Source organism: Cupressus sempervirens, chromosome 3, assembly GCF_028749045.1.
Source record: "Cupressus sempervirens isolate cs-2001-9-10 chromosome 3, ASM2874904v1, whole genome shotgun sequence".
Classification (NCBI taxonomy): domain Eukaryota; kingdom Viridiplantae; phylum Streptophyta; class Pinopsida; order Cupressales; family Cupressaceae; genus Cupressus; species Cupressus sempervirens.
The window spans coordinates 1095827057-1095851826 of NC_143120.1; positions in this window are offsets into that span (position 1 = coordinate 1095827057).

Consider the following 24770-nt stretch of genomic DNA (forward strand, 5'->3'; position numbering starts at 1 on the left):
TAGTTTAGAGGCACAGGGGAATTTACACTAAGAATCTACAGAGCAATAATAGAGAAAATAGAGAAAGGTCGATGCTTACAAAATTCACAAAAATTTCCTTTATAGTTTAGGCATAACTGAGATTTTCCCTCCAAAACTATCCTGCAACCACTACCATCAAGGCTCTACCAAGAACAATCATGGGGATCTAAAGAAATCTAATATAATTATAGCTTTAGGTACCACAAAATCTGACTATTAACTAAAATAGGGCCTTGAGAAGATAGAGGCGGTGCCATAACTATGCTCTGACCAAGTAGATAGGTTGGATTGGGGGGTAGAGTGTCTCTGCATGATTTACATTCACTTCTAGTGGTTGGAATTGATCATGAAGATCAGATTCATGCAAAAACCTTGGTATCCCCTGTTCCCAGTTCATGAACTAGCGTGGTCAGAAGGTCAACATAATCCTGGCATCGAAATGAGCCATGTGGACCAACGATCTCTTTTTACTTTGCCACCCCACAAGGTCTTCCCAAGGTTGACCAATCTTTCTTTACTAACTATGCCAGCTTGTAAAACCTGACCGTGATAGTCTCATTAACTGCCAGCTCCATCTAACCATTACTGCTTGAATCAGACCCATTGGGACACATGTCATTGAGGTGCTATGTCACTATGCGTATCCTCTAAGTAGTTTCCCATAGCGAGATAGTTGCCACCGTTGATTTAGACTGATCTGATGATCGTGAAGACTCGCCATATTACTGCACTATCTCTTTAAAAGAAACTTGAAAACCTGGGCCCACGAACCACCTGACAACCACCTAGCACAACCTGGCATCCTCATCTTGGTGAGGGCTAGCCCCACTGATCCACATGGAACAATGGTGCTATGTCGCTATGGGTAATATCCTCACAGCTTTCTGTAGTGAGATAGCGCCTACTGTCGATTTCCTTAGATGTATGGTGATCAACAAAATTGTACAACTACACACCGAGTTGGCTAAGTGGACCAATGAAATATCACCATTGTACTATGACCCACCTGAAAACTACCACCAAGGATGAGCCATAATATTACTTTGGAGAAGGGTGGGCCCATGACATCATCTGTGCCGCATGTCGCCAAGGCACTATGTCACTATGGGTAATATCCTTGCAACTTTCCATAGTGAGATAGTGCCTACCATTGATTCTCTAAGATCTAGTAGTGACCAAGATGGATCTGACCTATCAATATACCAACCAATAAGAATTGGCCACATGCCAACCTGTTTGACAAATCCTCGTTTGTGGCCTGCCAAATGAAGCAGGACCCACATTCTACACAGTCATACCTTAGCCAATGAAAAAATTGACCAACTGCCAATGTGTGCCACATTTCATCATTGAAAGCTGATGGGGCGTACTTGGGACCCACCTTCCTTCTGATGTCGTTGCAGTAACACTTTTTGTCTAGGCGCTATGTCGCTAACGGTGAGGAACATAAATTTTTTGATAGTGCGATAGCACCCTCTGGGGATCTATCAAAACTTAGCGCTGAAGAAATAATCAAGGAAAGGGAGGACCCACCTGACACGTAGCCAAAAGGCACTATGTCGCTATGGCAAAACATCGTGCAACTTCTCATAGCGAGATAGTGCCAACCGTAGATATCTTTCAATTTGATGATGGGGGACTTGCGGGCCTGCAGAAATATACCTAGGAAATAAGGAATATCATAAGGTTTAATCATTTAATTTTTTTGATATTCCTGGGGATGTTTAAAATAATATTAAACCAAGAAGTGACTGTTGGGTAGGCAAGTATTTAAAATTCAAGTATTTGGTGGGGGGCACAATATGTAATAGATCACACCTAACAATGTGTTTTGTAACCTTTAACAAGGTTAGCTCCTAATATGGCTCACTTCAGAAGAGTAAAAATAGTAACTAATTGTAATTGGTGGTTTTTCCAAATTGGGTTTCCACGTTAAATCTTGGTGTCTCTTGTGTTCATGTTATTTTCTTTATGATTCTGTAACTAAGTTAACTGAGGTTAATCACATTAAACATCTTAAGAATCAATTATTTCATTGTTTATTGAGTGACATTAATTCTTAGTGTTAATCAAGTGTTGCTATGTTAACTGAGTTACAACAGTATTTCAGTTTCATTAGAGTTTGGTTTTGAATTGTATTGACATCTTAAGGGATCTTGTATTTTTTTTGTGTGGCATATATTCACCCCTCCCCTCTTAGTTACTCTTATTATATTCCCAAATACGAACAGATGAGAAAATGGAGATCTAAATTTGCAAAGTAAGTTATGTTTTATAGATAAACCTTACTATTACTTTCTAACCATTGTGGAAGTCAAAATTTATTAATCAAGGTTGACCTAATAGTCATTTTTTAAATCCTTTAATCAAGGTGACATTCTAATGGAATGATCTAAACTCCTCTAACAAGGCCACTCCTAACAGGGTGATTAAATGCTTTAACAAGGTCACAACTAACGGTGTGTTTTGTAACCTTTAATAAGGTTGGCTCTTAACTAAGCCCACTTGAGAAGAGCAAGAAAGTGGTAGCATGTTACTTTGTGCTTTTTCTCAAATTGGGTTTCCATGTTAAATCTTAATGTGATATACTTGTGTGAATGTTATGTTATGCATACTATTTTATAGTTGTATATTTTACTATTAGTCAACACACATATAGAGAACATATAGTTAAAGATTGTTAAATTTTTGATGATATGTTATATGGACTTAGTTGTTTAATGAGATTGTTTGAAGTTGGTTAAGTTGAATTGGTACATATGGACCCAAGGATAACTAATTCACTCCCCCCTTTACCAAGTTATTCTATTCGTTCTAACAACATGGACCCTAGCGTAAGTGAATTTAACATTGGTGATGGAGACCAATTATATAAATACGACATAGAATGCAAAATTTGATCATCAAAGGTACATATAAAATTAAATCCATCAATAATAACATGCATTCAAGAGGAGAATACTGAAAATGAGTTATTCAACATATAAATATTTGTATAGAGTATCTTATATTGCTATATGAGATAAGGAACAACATCAAAACAATGAAGGTTACATAAATCTTGAACTACATTGACCATCAAAGTTTGAACTACTTTATAATATTGCATAAAAAGGGGGAATATATAAAAAATATCAGATTTTACCATAGACAACTTGTATGCATCTTGAAATTTATTACTTCTATCAAAACAAGATCCTATTACCCTTTCTTATACAAAATAAAAGGGCATAACAAAGCTTTTCATTTTTTCCTTCATGACCATTCATAACTAACTAAATGCTTATGTATATAAACTAAAAATTATTTTAATAAGGGTTTCATGTCATTCATTCTCTAGAAGTGACCTCTTCCTCTTCATTTGTTGTTACTTCCACTTGCACTAGTTCAGGTATTACAAGTAGTCATTGATCCATTTGGAGATATGTGCATGTGTGGTCCAAGTGAATCTAGAAGCCTCAATAATGAACTTTTGTATATCTTGCCACATTTTCCTTGTAGAAACTCAAACATTATTGTAAAATCTAACAAACTTTCTCTCCAAAGAAACGACCTTATTCAGTAGGGCATGGAATTCATTTATTTAGAAGCTTTCTTTTTCCTCGAAGTGATTCATAGACCTTTGTGGAAATTTCATTATTTCACCCTTCTTTTTCTCCAAGATCTTGGTCTTCCCATCATTTTCCTTCAAAGTAGGTACAATACAATTCTCAATAGAGGAAATGAGTAGTACCTTTTATTCAATTTTTTTCTATTCTTTCTCAATATAGGCCAAGTTCTTGGTATAGATTCCAACACATCAAATGTACCCTTAGTCAGCCGAGAAGCATATATATTCCTCTTGATTACTTTATAGAATTGGCATAACTCATATCAGGAAGGTTTCTATTTCCTTTCCAACTCCATCAATATAGCATTTTTGTCCTCGAAGAAATCAAGCCTATTATTTAAACATTAAAAACCTTTGTACACTTTACTGCACTTTCTTATAATCATTTTGATCCTGAAGGCCATGATATCCTCAAGGTTCTTATAAGTACATTTCTTATCTATGTCCTCATCTCTAATTTCATTCATTTTCTTTATCTTGATCTCAATGATAGGGACTATAGGTTGGTGAACAACAATGACTCTAGGTGCTATAAGTGTTGTCTTGTTATTTAGCTGTCTTTCCAACCTCCTTGTTTTTGTATGCATTTTATTTAATAATTACATTCATGTCCATTTATTTGATCTACAATTCCTCAATTCTCTCCTTCATATGCTTCATTTGAGCATTTATTTCGTAGGAACAACTCCTTAAGTTTTAGTTTAGGCAAAATAAGGATATCACTCTTACACACAATCTCTCTAGCTTCTTCCTCAATGTAATTTATATCATAAAGATACAATTCATCAATCATATATTGGATTATAGTAGCATGTTGGGATTCATCAACCCATTCCAACCTTTTCTTTTACCTTTCATCAAAGTCTTTCATTTTGGGCTTGATCTAGAACTCTTTAAACTCATGTGTCCTAGTGAGGTTCTCCTACTCAATCAACCACTAAGAGATTGCTTCTCTTTCATCCTCAATGTCAATTAGTGTTTCATTATCCATTATTAATGCATGATAGCCATGTATCTCTTCCTAATACATTGGTGTAAAATGTGCTTCTTTAACTATAGTACCTTCCTTCAGACTTTTTAGCATATGGATAACCTCCTTTGAACCCTCTTCCTCATCTGAATCCTCACAAGTAACTAGTAGGGTTCTACCATCTTCAAACACACTAGTCTTGGGTTTTGAAGCTAAACTTCTTGTTAAAATTTTCCTCTTCTTTTGAGTAGGTGAGGGCTAGTGTTGCTCAACTTCTTTTCTAGTTTGGACATTACCTTGATTTGTTTGGGTATTCTAGTGGAAACCTCCAAGTAGTCTAGTAATCTACAGAATGAACACATCCCTAAATGTCTTGAAATCTAGATCCTTGCCATGTTTGTCCCATGCCTTACACCACATTTGGATGTGTAGTGGATTTCCTTGTTCATTAGTGGTAGTAAGATTTAGATAACTCCTAAACTAGTTAGTATTTTGGAATAGTAGGAGATGACACAACAAAGAGTAATTCTTGAATGATTTGGTAGTTTTCCACCTGGTTAACTATGTATGAAGGGTTCTCTCAATCTCACTAAGAAACTCAAACTCTAGATAGGAATGAAGGTTCTGAGTTCTCATGGACATGTACATGTAATTAAAGGGAATTTTCTCTTTAGAATATTCTCCAAATAGCTAAGCCCACCCATAATTAGTAGTTTTGAAAAAAACCAATAAACATGTCAATGGAATAGGGACCCATGTTTTCAACTATTAGTAATCTATTATTTTGACCTCTATTCATAAAGTGTGAGATATTTGTTAGCATGAATTTCATTGTCCTTTCTTAATCAACTTTAAATTGATTTCTATGTATTTTAGCTATGGCTTGAGTGCTTAATATGACATGTCCTTAATACATGACCTATTTATAACTAGCAAGGGCATCCCATCTAGCTTCTTGACTGTTGGCCTAATTTTTCAATATGTAGAGGTTAAAGGAAAATCTTGTGAAAAATCATTTAAATCTTGAAATTTTGAAAATTAGGGTTTTATTGCTTGTTTTTTTTCAAAGTCATCAGATTGCCTAGCTTTAGAATACCCTAAAAATTGTTTTCAAAAAAAAGTTTTCAATGACATTTTTCCCCAAGGGAGGGCTTGCATGAGCATGAGGTCATTGTATTTTTGTTTACTCTTATGTGACTACACTTAGCATACAAATTGATTAATCATTCTGTTAGCAATTACCTCTGATGACACAAAGTCTTTTTAATCATTGATCCTATTCAGATCAACGAGTATCACATACCCACAATTTCAAGATGCAAGGCCTTTAAGTAATGTGGGCATGCGACTTGGTGACATGTAGCCTTTACATTCCTAAATTTCAGAGAATCATAAATTGTCAGGAACTTTTGCAGGTTTTGTCAGTACTTTTGTGCACATCCTAATTTTCCCGCGATGTCATTGGTGGATTCACCTATAGAGATATGCAGTTTATCACCAAGAAGTGTTAGCCATTTATTTCATCTCAATCAAGGGCTAGCACTTCCCTGCAAGAAGAATATGCTGGAAAGATAAATAATGCACGAAAGTGAAAGTTGGACAATTGGCATGGTTTGATGAGATGGGCCCACTGTTAAAAGAATAATGGTGAGATGTCCTTTGTGGTGTGTGTCAGATGAGTTGGAACAGGTGGAGGAACATCATTCATCACTATTAGCCAATATGGTACTCAAATGGTGAAGTTTATATAACTGTTGATCTATCAGAGATTAAAGGCCAGCACATGCCCGCAATTTGAAACTGCACAGGAAATAAGTAATGCGGGCAAGCAAATTTTTTACATGTGGCAAGGTGGGGTCAGGTATTTGCAAAGTAGTATGCCACACTATAAATGATTGATGACATGTACTGCCAGATGTGCCACATGGAGGAGTTTTGACTGCTGGATGGAAATGAAGTCTTATCAACCGTAGATCTTTCAAAGATCTACGGTTAGCACAATCCCGCATTGTGAAGCTGCAAATTAAATAAGAAAAGTGGGAATGCACCTTTGCAACGCATGTCATAGTGGGACTAGACCATGAAGAATGCAAGAGTCACACCATAGGTTTTGCCAAATGTGCTTAGCTAGAGCTATTTATAATCTAGACCAAAAAGGTGTCAGAAATAAACACAATAGTCAGAACATGCGGGTTAAAAGTAGTCATGTCATTGGCCTAAGTGGATAATGCGAGCATAAAGTGAAGAGTTATTCCCGATCATTGATCTTTATCCTGATCAATGAAAGGCACTTCCCTGCATTTTGAATTTGAGCAAAGTTTAAACAAAGTGAGAATGCGCCCTGCATACATGTGTCCATGGTGACATCAGAAATTCTATTTAGATGCCCTGTAGGGTAAGATCAGTATCGTCGTTGATCTTTCAAAGATCAACGATTGACGCAATCCCGCAATTTGAAAATGCTTGTTAAATAAGGAAAGTGGGAATGCGCCAGCACGACACGTGTACTGAATAAGGCCAAGTAATTGCTCACCTAGAAGAAGATATGGGATATGCTGGCATGGAATGTGGTCAGATGGCATGAGCTCATATGGCCGTTTCTTATTGGCTAGTATAGTTGATTGGTTTTTATTAGAAAGCGGATTAGTCTGATCATCGATCTTGTCTTGATTGACAAACGATGCCTCCCCACAATTCTAAGATGAAGGGATTTTAAATAATACGGGGAAGCAGAATTGTGACATGTAGCATTATTTTAATAGATGTAATGCTTATTGCCTTTTAATCAGGACCGTCCGATCCGATGAAAATCTATGGATGGGATTCAAACTTGGATGCAAATTGCGGGTAACGGTTACTAAGAGTAAATATGATTCAAGCCTTATGCGTGTGATTTTATTATATGGTAAGAGCCCACAATTTCACCATTAATGAACCACTAAGGCACAAAGAGAATATCAGGGCATACAAAATTTTCAGAGCTGGGGCACGAAAATTCTTGGTTAACAATCCAGTAAAATTGCAGAAGTTATCACATAGTGCAGAAGTATGAATTTTGGCGGGTAAGTACTCTATGGTTTTCTAAGTAAATTTAAAGTATCTGCTGTTGTGAAATTTCTAGGGTTCATTCAAAATAACTCCCCGAAAAGAGTTTACTAGGCAAACAGATTATTTGAAACGTTCTGTGTAGGATGACTTTCTTGAACAATTCCCCTTATTAGTGCATGAAATAACTAAGGGGAGGGAACTCATCCCAAAACATCCTAGAATCATTGTAGCAGAGGGTTTTTATGAAAAATCTAATTGGGTAAGAGATGCCCAAGTTTCCATGGGAGGCCTAGAGTTATTTAAGAAATGGTTTTCAGAGCGAAAACTGGACACTCCTATGAGAAATGTTTGGGAGTTTGATATTGGTAAATTAACAGTCCCCACTATTTTCTTTGATAGTGATTTATTAATGGACCTGGCAAAGAAATATGATCCTATTACGAAACGGGTAAAAAATCATTCTAGAATCAATCTTTTTAGGGTTTTCCCTGAGCTGTTTAGTGAGGTTTTCAACCTTAACCCTAACCACGTTGTGCATGAAATCATTGATATGGATGATCTACAAGCCATATATGATGCACACCGAATTTACCCAAGAACATGGCCACTATAGGAGCATGTTGCCAAGGTTGGTAATTTGCCTGTGATTACAGCCAATACCCTAGAGCCATTGTTGAGAAGACATTTCAACTTGAGAGCTCAAGCACTGTATTTTTCTCTTTGCAAGATTTTTGGGATAGATGAAGGTGATCAAATTCCAGGTTCTATTGTCCTTATAATGGCTCAAACCCTTCAATTTGGAATGAGTACCATTCTGGATTTTGCCACTTTTCTATCAAAAGAGATTCACAATGGTTTGGTTGGAATAGCAAAGGGAAAAGTAAACAAACCATTCTATTGGTATTGATTGCTGATGCATGTATGCTTATACAAGGGACACACTTTCTTCTCCAAGGGTATGGAGTTGGAAACAACCAAGGATGGAGAAAAGAATCCTATGCATCTAGAATTGCATACCCTTCATAGTCATTTGATAGAGCAACCCCTATTGTTGAAATATCAGACACCCTTGGAAGGCCCCAATTCTATACTACAGAGGACTTTGAAGAAGAAAAAACCAAATTACATGAGTTGTAGGTAGAATTAAAAAATTAATATGAAGGAAAATTAAAGCAGGGTGTGATGTATTTAAGGGATAAAATACAATGCTTAACCTTCTTTGATCAGTTGACAAGAATTGCAACCCTCATGGATGAGTTGAATAGAGATAAGGATAAATTGACTCCCCTTGCACAGAAGTGGAGGGAGAGGAATAATGATATCACAATTATGTGTATATCTGTCGTCCAAATGCCTTACCATCAAGTAGAGAAATTTTTTGATTTGTTAAATAAAGTAGAAGATTTTGATGATAAAAGGGATTCTTTGCAGAAAAGATTAACACTTTGTTTTTCCTAGTATATTGTTGAAAAATTCACTTTATTTCCTTGTGCTTTAGAATCTGTTGATACAATAAAGGAAAAGGAAAAGTGGAAAAAAGAGTTGGATGAATTATTTTATGAAAGGATCAAGAACATCATGAATGAAACTAGCCACTGGTTCTAGGCAAGGACAAATGAAGAGTTAGTAAAGATACAATTATTTTATAATGCCATGAGAAAAGAGTTTGATGATTTAGAGGAAATTGCAAATTCTTTAGTGATTATACAAAGAGAGGATCTAAATTTTGATTGGCCAGATGATGTTGCTTATAATAAATGGAAAAATTAGTTTATAGAACAAATGTCAGAAGATGATGAGGAGGAAGATGCAAAAGTAAAAGTTACCCTCATAGTTAGTAATGAAGACATGGAAAATCCCCAGATTAAAGTAAGTTTGCAGGTAGTTGAAGATGACACTCACTTTTTAATCTCATGGCCACTTACTCTGAGGATGAAGAATAAATGAAGAATCAGATCATATTTTTTTGTCTCAACAATTGAGAAGCATAACAGAAAGGAACCCACCAAGGGATGTTCGATGTAATAGCCTTTCTGTTACTTGCTTTTGTCTTTTATGATAGATATATGTCAGTATTTTTTAGAAGACACCTATCACTTTCTTTTAGCCTAAAGCTTGTTGCATCTCACACTATTTAAGTGAGATTCCAAGGCTAAAGAATGGTCCGAATTCTAATTTTCTAAGTGATATGCTTAGTTTGTCTTTGGTCCAAATTTTTGAAAGCAAGTTTATGATGTATTTTCTCTGTCAATTCTCTGAGAATACATGAATATACAATGAGCTGTGTTTCTTTTTGAAGGTCATTCTTAGTCTATTGTAAATGATATAAAATTTTCAAAGAAAATGAATACAAATTGTGAACTGTCCCCATATCAGTTCTTTCTGAATCTTGTCTCCTTCCAATTATTTGGTTGTCTTGATATTGTATAAGTAAAGGCTTGTGCAATTGAATGCAATCTAGTTAGGTTGTATATCTATTTATCACTACTGTTAATATAATGGATTAAATAAGAGCTTTGATGAATGTGATAAGGTTTCTTTAGTAATGGAAAGGGTTTTGAATGTTAAATTCTGATAAGAATTGCTGATAGAATTTGTTGTAAGGCAACAAGTTAGATCTAAGAATTTGCTACGGACTCTGAACCCTAATGGATTAGGCACTGATCAAATTGATTTAGCTGAAGGAGAAGTATGTCACAAATGGTTGTCAAAAATGTAGAATTAAATCAATTTTACTTTTGTTTCCTGTAGATCTTCAAAGCTGGCCAGCACTTGTCTGCATGGAATGTTTTAGCTTCAGTTAGCCACTATTGTTAAGAACATCTGCAGATCTATAGAAGAAATTTTGGCCATATCTATTATATGGGATGCGTTTATCAAGTTATTAAGAATTATGTATGTGTTTGAGGATTTTGAGATGAGAATTAGAATGAAACTAAAAATAATCCTCATACAGTTTTCCCAGTCTTGAATCATCCCTGGGTATACCCACCCTGGTTTTGCAGAGCCAAATGAGTAGAAAACCACCTTTGGTTTTGTTGAAGTTGGGTCCAAACACTTTACACATGCAATTGTTAAGATGAATTGGCTAACCTTTAGATTGTATGAGTATTATCATCTTGGTATTAAGCATTTTATTGCTTAGTAGTTCTAGTCCTTTTAAAAACACCAACATTGACTATTCATGTAGGTGGTTCACAATATTCAGCTAAAATGTTAGTGAGTTCTATGTCTACATATATATTTGGAACAATGAATTTTCCTATGTCAAGTTTCCAAGCATTACTCATGCAGTGTGGGAAATGTGAATAAAGTTTGTAAATCCTAAGTTCATCACATAATCTACTCTTGTAAATGTTTTTGTTGTATTGTATAATGATTGTGTGATATAAAAAGGGGTAGATAAGGAATATTAGCCTTTCAATCCCAATTCTAAAGGACTTGACCTAGCAAGATTTTGAAGTATCTTTCCCTAGCATAAGTACCCCAAATCTATGACCCAACATCACTAGATAGTAAATAGTTGTTGAACCAAGTTCAACGAGGAAAAATTATGGTGGATGTTGTAGATAAATGGATATATTATGTAATCCAAAAGGGCAAGGAATTTCTCCAGTAATGTGCAACTTATTTAATGAGGCTAATGATTTACTAAATAAGGTACAAGTACAAATACCCACCTGGGAAATTGAGGAAGGTAAATGGTTAGCAATAGTGATACAAATCTCTGGTGTCAAACAATATGGTCCAGAAAGGTCTTTGGCTAAGCACTCTTTTAAGATAGTAGATTTTGGTATATCATGTGTGATAAGGAGAAACATGACTTGGAGATGCTCAATCTATAGGTCTTCTATCAATAATGCTCAAAGTATTAAAACTGAAATCAAACACATCTATACTGGATTTATTAAAGATATGTAGATAATAAGCCCCAACAACATAATCTAATTTGATGTAGGGAATTTTGATAATGAACCTTAGTTCAAATATTTTAAGGTTGATTTAAAAATGACCAAATAAACAATCAACCTCACTCCTACAAATTTTACAAAGGTAGTGCAACTTGATTCTATGTTGATTCTTTGTATGTATCACTTGCCAAAATATATAGGACAACTCAACTTAATGAAATGGGATCATGACATCTGGACGATGCAGCTATTGCACCTATGGGCTACCAATTCAAATGTAGTTCACAAGTCTATGGGTGTCTATTATGGGTGAAAGATGTTGCAAGATATAGGTGGTGATGAAGAAAAAATTGGGAGTGAGGCCCATGGTTCACCACCTTAATAGGTCTCTTTATAATATATTTTAAATAATTTTGAACATAGGTGACATGTGTCCTATATTGAACTTTTATGTTTTAATAATTACTTTTGTTAACTATCGAGAGGTTGAATTTTCAAGGAGACCCCATTTTTTGCAAACTATTTAAGGTATATTTGAAAGGCCAATTAGGGGTTAGAAGATAAAGAAAGGAAAATGTGATGGTTTTTTGTGCTCTTTGTTAGTTTATAGCCAAATGTTATCTTTTTGATAGTGATAATAAAAATAATTTAGTATCTAGTATGTGATGGATCTCTTGTGATTAAACTGAAATATCATTGCAAAATGAATGAATCATAGGAACAAATCTAAAACTTCATGTTTAATATTTAATTAAAAAAATATTTTGAAATTTTTCTTTTGATTCTTTTTTTGATTATGATCTTTACTAATAAATAATTTCTTAAGTTGAATATCACTTTTATCTTTGGAGAAATCTATGAATGTTTGAACACTAAAAGAGCTTTGTGTTTTCTTGATTAGTTATAATTTCTAATAACCATTTGTCAACAAATTCTCATATAAAAACAAGATTTTGTGTTTAGTTTAAGGATTCATTGAATATCCAATAGGGGAGTTGTACCCAATAAGAATTTAGAGGGGAGTAGCTACTAAACCTACCCATCTATTGTGAAGTGTTTTTGTTTTCAATATAGAAAGGGAGCTAGGGTCAATAAAGAATCATTAGTATTGTTAGTAAAAAAATTTGTCCTTCAACAATAATGAAATAAATTGACTCTTAAATGCTTGAAAGGAAGAACAAACAAAACTAACCATTGGATGAGTTATCGTTGATTGATAACTCTCCTCTGAATTGGGAGCTACAACTCCCTCGTTGAAACATTTAAAATGAATTGAATGATAGAATGTATCTTTCACCTAAAGATACTAAAGTTTTTTGACATTTTTTCATTAGACATGAAATGAATGTGATTGCTAGATTTATAAACTAAATCAAAAAATAAAGATGAGTAAGTAGCCACAAGACTACCTAGCCAACCCTTCATATTATAAAGAAAATGGTAGGAAGTATCTCTTTGTTTTATGAACAATAAGTGAGAATACAAAAAAGTGCATTTAAAATGTGACAAGCTTGACTGCATAATCAACATAAGTCTAAGAAATTCATATCATACTTTAAAATATGACATATAAAATTCCTACATTTAAATACATAACAGGATGACCACAAGATTATTCTATCTCTGCAAATCTAATCAAAGTACAAAAAATCCAAAAATAAATCCCCTTCTCCCTGTTACAATAAGAAAGTAATTTTCCTACTCTAGAAGCCTCAGAACATTCCCAAAAAGAAGAGCCTTTTCTCCCCTAGTCTCTAGTACCTCTATTCATTTCTCCTCTTTCCTAATAACATTAATCAACTTTTCTAATAGATTCATGAAAATCAGATGCTTCCTAAAGTCTTCATCAAATCCTTTTCAAATGGCTATATTTCTCTTTCAAGTTAAAATATACTTACTTTAATTTGACATCTTTAATATAGAATATTTCATAGGCCTCCACGTTGACATATGTATGTGTAGACATGCAACCATACTATATTCATGCAATAATCTAAAACTTGCCAAGACAATATCTTCATGAATTAGAAATTTTGTCAAATAGTTTGATTGCATCATCAAAATCTCCATATGGATGATGTCATGTGTTTTACTAGATTCTTTTCAAGGATATTCTTGGGACTAAATATAGATTAAAGCACAAAATTTGATTGAAATGCCTCATATATCTCCCTATCAAGGCATGATTATATTGGGTTATTATCTATCATGTGTTCCTAACAAAAGACTATAGAGTTTTAAATCAATCTCTGAAAAATATCCATGTGTTGTGTAATTTCCATATATATACACATGTCATTATTTGACTAACATTATACTAGCATAGGGATTTCTTAGTGCTCTTCCATAGGCAATGAGTGGCAACTTTATCTTGTTGTTGACTTACATGGTAATCCATTACTAGGCAAGTGTTTTGTCGAACACATTACCATTTCCTTAATTTATCAAAATAAATTTCCTTTGATACCCCAACTAGTATTTTATGAATGAGAACCTGACTATATTGGTAGAGAGATATATTTGGGTGCCGTGATGGCTCAAATAAAATCCATTTGTTTCAATAACTTATCTTCATGCTCTTGAAAACATTCCATGTGCACTCTCCTCTACAATGACAAAATCTTGAACATGAAAAGAAATCCCATGACATTTATATGTGAGGGATCTCATATTAGATTCAATAAATCTTCACAAAGCTTGAGTGAAAGACATGTAGGTAATTTAATGTCAAAATAGAACATTTAATATTAGCATTTGACACCCAAGTTTCTTAACAAAACAAACTCCATTAGTGTCCCTTTATGACATGTAATATCTTCTTTAAATCTGACATCTCCTAGTGTCTTGATTATGACCATCTCCTTTTACTCATGAACGGTTATCAAACAAATATTATATGTTCATGTCATGTCTCTAGATGCAATTTAGGTAGCAAAATTATAATCATGAGCACTTGCAATCAACACAATGGATGATAAAAAGGGATCTAGGAATTATTAATTTCATATTCCTCTCTTCCTTGAATATATGAAATGTGGTTTTTAAAACTATTAAACCAATTTATCTTCACAACCCACGACTTTCCATGTACATCTGTCTCTTGCATATTCTTGTTCACATTTTTTGTTATACCAAGGACCAACCATATGGGGTTATTAAGGGAGTTTTACAAATTTTTTTGCCTTATATTCAACAAGTATAAAGTGCCTTTGATGCTAGATATGATTGTATTACAATGTGGAACTTTTAATAAATTTAGGCTTAAGGAACCACATCTTTTTTAATTTTGGGTTAAGCTCACCTTGTGATGGCGGAAACATTGGGAAAGAATATATTATCTTTAGATCATACAAAAAAACTCTTCTTGATTATATTCATTAGTTTGATAGGAAATTCATTTTTCTTCATACTATCATGATTGTGCATGTGATGAGATCATCATAAGAAGACCTAATTGTTCTATTTGAAACTTGAGCTATAACCTTCGAGCCAGAGAACCTTGAAGATGAACTTTTTTGAATCAACCAACATATTCTTTGAAAATGAACTTTGGATTTACCCTTTCAATCCATCGAATCTATATTTTGAACTTTGAGTCAGTGACTTTGAACTAATCATTTGTGCTCTTGAATCTGAACTTGAAACCCAAACCATGTGGACCTTTGAATTTGAAGTTGAAATCTGAACCCCAAACCATGTGAACCTTCAAACTTGAACTTGAACTTGAAACTTGTGGTTCAATTTTGAGTTCAACACAATATCAAGATGCTACCTCTATGTAGAACAAACTTTTCAAAGGCATTGTTAGCAATAAAAACCATAAACAAATTGATACAAATTTCTCATAGGATGATTTGAGAAAGTTTAAAAATCCAAGTGTGAAATCATGTTAATAGTTGGATCTAATTGGGGATGTGAGATGCAAGGGACATGAAGAATCTAGAAGCCTTTCCTAGGAGACTAGTGCTTGTCCATTGGGAAAATAGAGTCTAGAGAAGCAAAGGAATGGGGGTCTCTTGTAGAGAGGAAAAAGGGGACAAGGAAAAAAGTAACACAACTACACTACTAGAACTGCAAAAGAAAGCTACTCCTAGGCACAACAAAAACTTTATATACAAAGGAAAGGAAAGCATCCCATACCTTGAATAACACACTTGGCTGCTAATGGAAAACTATTGATTGGTTTACAAAAATATGTGCCAGTGCAAAAAAGAGATTGGAACATAAGTTGCACCACCTTAAGTAACCATCTGACAATAGTCATGAGTATGGATTTGGCCACCATGTTGTGGAAAAACTTTAGAATCAGTATGTTAGGGAAAACGACCATTTTTCTCCATAGAATTTTGGCTACAATACTTTGTCATTACTTTGAATGAGATGGCCCATATCTATCTCAAAACCAAAGGACTCCAATATAGGAATGACATCAATCAACCCATCTTCATGATCAAACTTAAACACTTCTAATTGTGTGCAAGGGGTAAAAGAATTTTCTTGAGTATGCCTTTCATTTTTTTCAAATTCTTTGAATGACTTGGGCTATAAAAACTCTTCAGTAGTTTCTATGTAGTCAAACTAAAAACTTTCATAGTCATAATTACTTTTTATTGCTACCCCTATGCATTTCTTGGTCTTGCTGATCCAATACACTTCCTTGATCAATGTCACTAGCTGAATATATATCAGATGTATCAAATCTAAAAGACTCAAATGTTGAAAAAGAAGCATTTGACACTAGGTTCCCACCTAATTTGACATCAACAAATCCATGTTGAATAAAAGATATGTCTAAGAAAGTTGCTATTTTTTTTGGTTGTGCAACATGATCAGTCATGCCTTTTAGAGAGTCTTCTTGTTCCTTTAGTGCTTTATGAATCAACCTTTCATCTTGAGGTGCATAATAAAAATGGAAGATTTTGATTCCTTTTGTGTATCAAGATAATGGATGTCTTGTTGTCCATGTTGATTTACCATACTTTCCTGATTATCATCAATGACTAAAATAACATTAGAAATTTCAAATTGAAAAGGTTCAAATTCTGGCATTGAGACAACCATTGGTAGGGTTTTATTTAATTTTTCATGACCAAGCTCTCCTTTGGTGGGAAAAAAAACAAGGAAAGTCATTAGATTAGATGATTGAGGAATGTTCTCATCATTATTTTCAATATTCAAACAACAACCTTGCATCATATCCAAGGAATCATTTTTGGAAGATGTGGGCTGTTGAAGATCCTGATCATCATACTCAACATGTAGATGATAGGTTGCAACAAAATTATGGGGATTATTTTCAATCATAGGAGGCATAATAAAATATTCATCATTAGACACTGTCAAATTTTGACAAGAGGAAATAGGAAATGCCAATGTAGGCCTTTTGAGAACACACCTTTTTGAGAAGGCTTTACCTTTAGATAATGTTGTTGTTCATAGGGGTTTATTTTAGGCTATGAGGATTTAGCACATTTCATCACACTAATGAGCATATCATCATCGAAGCTAACAACCTTCCTTTGTGCATCTTGCAAACTCTATATTTTTAGATGCTAAAGTAAGAATCTAACTTCAGTTTGCATGGTAGTAATAAAGACACACAACTAGTTATTATCACTTAGGTGTTTGGTTAGATGAATCTTACTAACACTTCTATTGAATCTATAAATGAAATCCTTTATGGATTCCCTTTTTTCTATCTTGATTTGAAAGATATTAAATAAAAATTTAGCAATATCAACTATGAGAATAAACATCTAAAGAAACTTTACCACAAGATCGTTCTAGCAAGTGATACAACTATTTGGAAAATTTTGGAACCAATCTATTGCACTTCCAATGAGGTTTCCAAAAAATATTCTGACAAAGATGTTCTCTTCCTGAACATCAAGGAGCCCATAGGTGATTGTAGTTGTTTTAATGTGATTGTCTCAGTCTTGATTTGTGTCACTAGTAAACTTTGTGAAGTATTCGCTTGATCTTTTAAGTAGGGTTAAATATTGAGATAAGGAAAATAGTCTAATTTGAGCCCCCCATGATTAGGTTGGAACCAAAGCCATAGCACACCAGACTTCTTTTACCAAAATAAATCAAAGTTGCCAACCTCTATTCTCTAGGAGGTACCTTTAGATATCCAAGGAAAGAAAGCACTAGAATCTCTCTTTCTCTCCCTAGTGGAATCACCAAAAATATGTTAGTAAAAAAATTTGTCCTTCAGCAATAATGAGAGGAATCAACTCTTAAATACTTGGAAGGAAGAAAAAACAAAAATAATAGGTGGATGAGTTATCATTGTTTGATAACTCTCTTGTGAATTGAGAGTTACAACTCCCTCATTGAAAGATTTACAATGAATTGAATGATAGGATGTATCTTTAACCTAAAGATACTTAGGTTTTCTGACATTTATTCATTAGAGATGAAATAAATGTGATTGCTAGATTTATAAACTAAATAGAAGAAGAAATATGGATAAGAAGTCATAAGAATCCCTAGTCAATCCTTCATATTACAGAGAAAATGGTAGGAAGTATCTCTTTGTTTTAAGAATAATAAGTGATAATACAAAAAATGCATTTAAAATGTGATAGATGTGACTGCATAATCAATCTTTGTCTAAGAAATGTTGGAAATATAAGAGGAGTAACTGAGAGGGGAGGGGTGAATTTATTACTACAAAAATAAATCCCAAATCCCTTAGATGTCAATATAAACCAAAACTCTGATTAAAATATATTTTGCTATAACTTGGTAAACACACATGCACTCAGTTTACACTAGTAAATACTATAACTTAGAAATTACTAAATGAAAAAAATAACTTGACAAATGCAAATCATAAGATGTTTTCTATGGTTAGCCTTAAGATTAACTTAGTTGCATACACATAAAAGAAATATCATGAACACAAGTGACACCAAGATTTAACGTGGAAACCCAATTTGAGAAAAACCACCAATTGTAACTAGTTACTAATTTTCACTCTTCTAAAGTGAGCTCTATTAGGAGCCAATCCTATTAAAGGTTGCAAAACACACTGTTACTATTGGAAATAATCAAGACTAGCTAGGTTACTGAGAGGGGAGGGGTGAATCAGTAACCTCAAAAACTTTAAATCAATTTAGTACTTAATCCATTCGTCATTCATTCATCTAATCTATTGTATGCATGAGAAAGATAAACATTTATAACACATGAACATAGAATTTTGGTGACCTAGAAACCTTCCAAATAGAAAGTAAAACTGGGGTGGGGATGATACCCACAAAACTTTGCTACTATAGTATAAAGTTGGCCTATTAGGGCTTACATTGATCACTTCTGATGATCTACCCCATTAAGAGCAATTTGGACTGCTAGATCCACCTTGTTAGAGGATTTTCAAACATACAATGAAGTATGCACTCTATTAGGAGATTTATACTAAGACTATTAAGTCTACCCTGTTAAAGGATTTACAAGTCTAATTCACCTGTTAGGATGAAATAGTGGATCTACTTACAACTTGATTGCTGATTAGATCTTTGAAGTATAGATCACCTCTTGTGATTGATGAATCTTTACTGCTCCTTGTAGACCTTGCTGAATACTCTACTTTGCTATTGATTCACATTTATTCTTCTCAAGAATTACATGTCCATTCCTTGATACACACATACACAGATATTGCAAATGATATAATACATTACATATATACCATTTTAATAATTACAATTGCAAGGTCAGCCAAAACACAAATGAATAAAATATTACTAAGTTGGCCAATTAGTAGAAAAGTTGGGTTGTTCAAGCTGACTTGGTGACCTTTTGATACTCAACATCCACTGCATTACTCGACATCGTCATGCACTCAGTAGAAGTAGAAGCTTGGTCCATATTAATCACACAACGTAGCTTGGAACTCGGTAACCATTAGAGACTCAGTAGTTATAGACTTGGTAAAAACTGAATCCTTCATTTACCTTGCTTTCACTTGGTAAACACTACACTTCCATCAATCAGTAAACACTAGCTTCCATCACTCAAATTGATGACTCGGTAGACACTGTGAAGCTTGGTGAACACTATAGGCTTAGTAGATACTACTAGGCTACACACTCACTCAGTAGCTTCAGGAATGCTCAGTGTGAACTGATTAAGTGATGAACCTACAAGATAACTACTAAATGCTCGGTATACACTACAACAATGGTTAGAAAGTAACAATGAGATGACCTAATTTTTGATGCAATTAAATTACTAATTATAGATCTTAATTCAAGGTTTTACACTTGATCCTTCAAGATCAAATGTATCTTTGCACCTCCATAAGGATATTCTGCTTATCCTTCTAATTTACTTCTTCTAAGCATCATCAAATTGTCTCTTCTTTATCCATATATTAAATCCTCAACTTGACCTTATATTTATATCTTACTCATTTTTAAGTTGTCTTGAATAAAACTTAGAATAAATAATATTAATCTTCTTAGTTAGATAGAACCAACAAACTAAATCAGTTGAACTTGATATGCCAAAATAAGAAAATATTTCATTAGTCAACCATGCTTGGTAGACACTAACTCATAAATGATTTTCCTATATTAACCAAATGAACTTGTTTAATACTTCATATTCAAAAAGCTCCTTTGGTAACCAAGTGAGCTTAGTTAACACTAGTTCTATCTAATATTTTCTTCATTAACCAAGTGTGCTTAGTTAATACTCAACTTCTGCAAGCTTCCCTTTGATGACCAAGTGAACTTGGTAGACACTGTCTTCTAAATTAGGAAAACTTGGAATGCTTGGCAGACATAAGAAATTGTCTTCATTGCTCAAGTGAGATCAACATACACTGACTACAATGATATGATATTTTATGTAACACCAAAGACAATACACAATTAATCAATTGCTTTTAACTATCTCTCTTTTTGGCATCGATGGCAACACAACATGTCATAATACAATGAAATTTTAGAGCAAAAATAAATTAAAGAACATATCCTTAGTTTTATTCTAATTCTCATTCATGAGAACTCCCTCTATAAGTGTGGAATCCCTTTTCCTTTAGTTTCTCCCACTATCAACAAAACTCTATTTGTAACATCATCTTCTGATATCTTCAAATTGATAAAATTTCTATGAGATATGACATAAAACTTCTCCCTCTTTGAAATCTCATGCCAAAGAAAATATTTTGTGAATATTAGTGTACCTCATGTACAGATTCATTTACAATGTGCCCTGTCAATACTGCATAAACTATTTGATTATCAACATGCTTTGGTTGATCCACCACTAAACTACATTTAGTGAGCTTTAGATAGGGGAATGACCCTAACTTACCTCTTAGATGCAAAAATGCATCCTTAGGTAATGACTTAGTGAATATATCTGCAATTTTCTCTTTAGAATCACATATTCCAATCTTACCTCTTTATCTTGTTCCAATTCTCTCAAAAAATAATATTTTATAGCAATGTGTTTCATTTTGGTATGCATCATAGGATTCTTGGATATATTAATTGTACTAGTGTTATCATAGAAGATAACCACTAGATCCTTGATCTCTATCTTTGTTACACTTGTATTTTTCCTCATCTATAAAGTCAATTGTTTAGGTCTTGGGATTTCCTAAGTTGAACTTGAACTTGAACCTTCGGTCAATTCAAGTTCAAGTTCAATTTCTATCACTAGTAGGAAATGTTAAAAATGGCCAGTTGGCCTCTAATCATTGATCTGGCTATTTGCATATGCAAAAGTTGAACTTGAACTTGAACTTTCAGGTCAATTCAAGTTCAATTTTAGGTTTAAAATCCCAAAGATCATTGGTGCAAAGTCCAGTGTTCAAGTTCAAAGTTATAGGGTACTTGAGAGCCCAAGAGCCAAGGCCAAAAGGTGGTGGTGGATAATGAGATGTAAAACAAGGAAGCTCCAACATGTGATTTATGTGCATGTATTGGTGTATATATTGTTATAGTTTTAATACAACATGTAACCACAAATTTCTATCAGTAGTCAAAAAAAAGTCATAATGCAGGAAGCGTAACTCTCAACTCCATCATTGAATCTTCTTGAATTTTGGGTATATTGTCTAGAATCAAGTTTTATAAATCTTCACTAGAGTGATCTTCAAAAAAATTTCAAGGTCAAAAGTTATAATGGACTGTATGTGGGTCTATTAAATAGGCTAGAAAATGCAAATGTGTTGCAGTTAGAAAAATAGTCATGTTATGGGGCCCACAAATTTTAATAATAGCATTGGATTAAGCTGAACTTAAGATATGTTTGGGAAAACCTAATTATCTAAATTATCTCCAACTTATTTTCTAAAATTCATCATGAACAAAAAGTTATGACTATTTAAGTGTAGCAGTATATAAACTACCAATTATAGTCACAATATCATGACAATAATTTGTTACCAACATATGCCACCTGTCCAAGAATGCATATGGGATTCATTTTAAATTTTGAAAACATATTTTTTATCATCTATGCAACTTTAAAATGGATCAAATATTAAATATTTCTAAAATGATAAGAAGAAGAGATTATTCACGAGAATGATTAAAATGATTTTCAAGAAATAGTTTCCAGAACCAAAATGCAAGTGAAAACTATTATTTATTGTTAATATTTCTACACAATGAGGGTTCTTCTCATCAGAAATTTTTTTGTAGCTATAGGGAGTGGGAGAATACATTTTTATGAGCAATGATTGTAACAAGGAAAAGGAATGGAAGTTTTATTTTTATTTTTTTGCAACTTAACCGTAATGGTAGAGATAAATGATATTGTTATTGTTTTGTTATGCATCTGAAATAAAAGAGTGTTTCATATATTATATTCTAAAGTCTAAACATGATTTTCTTGGATTGAAAATGGTTATATAGTCATTCCTTTCATGTTTAAGGTGCAGTTTTGCATTATCTTTCATAATTAGTAGAATAAAATAATGTTTCCTTGTACTTCCCTTGTGATGTGAAGGACTGGATAGATAGTCTTTTGGTTGTTTGTTTATTTTTCGTTACTCATTGTCCAATTTATAAATCTTATAATCACATTTCTCACATAGTAATGGGTAAATGCTAGAAAGCCTTTGTATCTTCTGGTAAAAGACATAACCAACTATTTAAATTCTTTTAATATCTTTCTAAGAGGGAGTTGTACCTCTCAATTCAGAGGAAAGCTATCAATCTCATGATAGTATTTCCAACTATTAGTGGCATTTTTTCTTCTATTCTAGCATTTTGAGTCATTCTTTGTATTTAATTTTGCAAGGACAAATTAGTTTACTAACATATTTTTGGAGACCCTACTGGGGAAAAAAAATGAGGTTCCAGTGTTTTCTCTCCTTGGATATTTAAAGGTACCTCCTGAAGAAAAGAGGTTGGCTACTCTGATCTATTTGGTAAAATAAGCTTAGTATTAACATGTCCTTGGTCATGACTCAATCATGGCAGCCACATTTTGGTCCTTTTGGTTTGCCTCATTTCACAATCATGCCCACTAGATCAAAAAGATACTTTCCTGAGTATGCTGAAAGAAGTGATCAAGATCCTAGCAACCACATTTGAGCATTCAATATAGCCTGTGGGATTCTTGGTGTTTTAGAAGAATAAATATTTCTTCATCTTTTTGGTAGATCCCTTGTTGGTGATGTTTCTATTTGGTTTCAATATTTGGAAGATGGGTGTATCACTAGTTGGAGTGTGCTAGAAAATAAATTCCTTGCAAGATTTAAACCAGCAGTTGATGTAGGCTACTTATTGTGCCAAATATTCAAGATTCAAAAAGGAGAAGATGAAGAGATAAGAAAATTTGTGGATAGATTCAACCAAACTTTAGAAAAGATTCCACAAGTTGACCAACCCAGCCTAGCTAACTTATTGTCAATCTTTACTACAACATTACATTCAGAAGTCAGATTTCATCTTAAGAAGAGTAAGGTATGTGACTTTGAAATTTCTAAAAAAGAAGCTATTAGAATTGAGGATGATTTATTTCTATCTGGTTGGTTTCAACAAAATAACATCACAAAAGTCTCAGGTCTGCATTTGAAATTAAAAGATGAGCTTATATGTGATAAACTTAAGTCCTTAGTAGATGGTTGTGATAAAATTTTGTAGGAAGGAATTTTTCTTTATGAATAGTAGTATCATTTAGAGGGAAGACCCAAACTAGAAAGATTTATACTCAAAATAGAAAAACCAACACCCCTTAAATTTGATTGTCAAATTACTATAGTTTTGGTGCAAAGGATTTTATAATGCCTCCTATGATTGAAAGTAGCCCTCATGATGCAATGGGAGCATATCACTTACATGTCAAGTATGATGATGAGGATTTTGAAAAAGTCACACCCAAAAAAAAAAAACTTTTTTGATATGACAGGGTATTGTTGCTCACACGTTGAGAATAACAAGGAACATTCTTCCCAATTAAATGATCTGATTAATTGCTTATGTATGCCTCTTATAGAGGATGAGCTCAATGAAACTAAGTTGACTGCCTCTTATCCAATATTTGAAACTTTTCTTTTGAAGTTCCTAATGCATTTCTAGTCACTGATATTAATAAAAAAAGTTTGACAGATCAACATGACAAAGGAAAGATTCACGTAGAAGAAGCAAAGGGCATCCTTCAAGCTGATTGAGAAATAGAATATGGAACTTTTCTATTTCATTACCCACCACCTCAAGAGAAAAGGTCACAACCTAGAATACATGAGGAACAAGAAGACTTGTACACTCCAATGAGGTGCTCAAGAGGCTCAAATGCTGATTTGCAACCTAAGATTAGATCCTAGCTAGACAATTTTTAGGAAGTAGAGGCAAGCACACTCATTCACGATAATAATGATTGCCAAAATGGTGAACCTTTCACATGCCCAGGTGAAGGATACATTCTCAAACTAATTGATAGATTAGTAAATATATTTCCTCATGATGAAGAAGTTTTACCTCACTTTTTCTTAGCCAATGAAGAAGGAATTATGGAAACTCCAAGTATAAGGCCTTCTAATTTATCTATTTTAGATGAATAGTTTTTAGATTTATTAGTAGCAAAGGATGATGAGTTTGTCCTAGTCAAAATTAACCCTATGCTTGAAGAATCTTACTTCTATTTTGAGGGCATTTTAAATTCTAAAAAACCCCTTATTTATGCTGATCCTGATAATGGAGATATTGAAAATGATATAATCCCCACTTTGGAAATTTTTAAA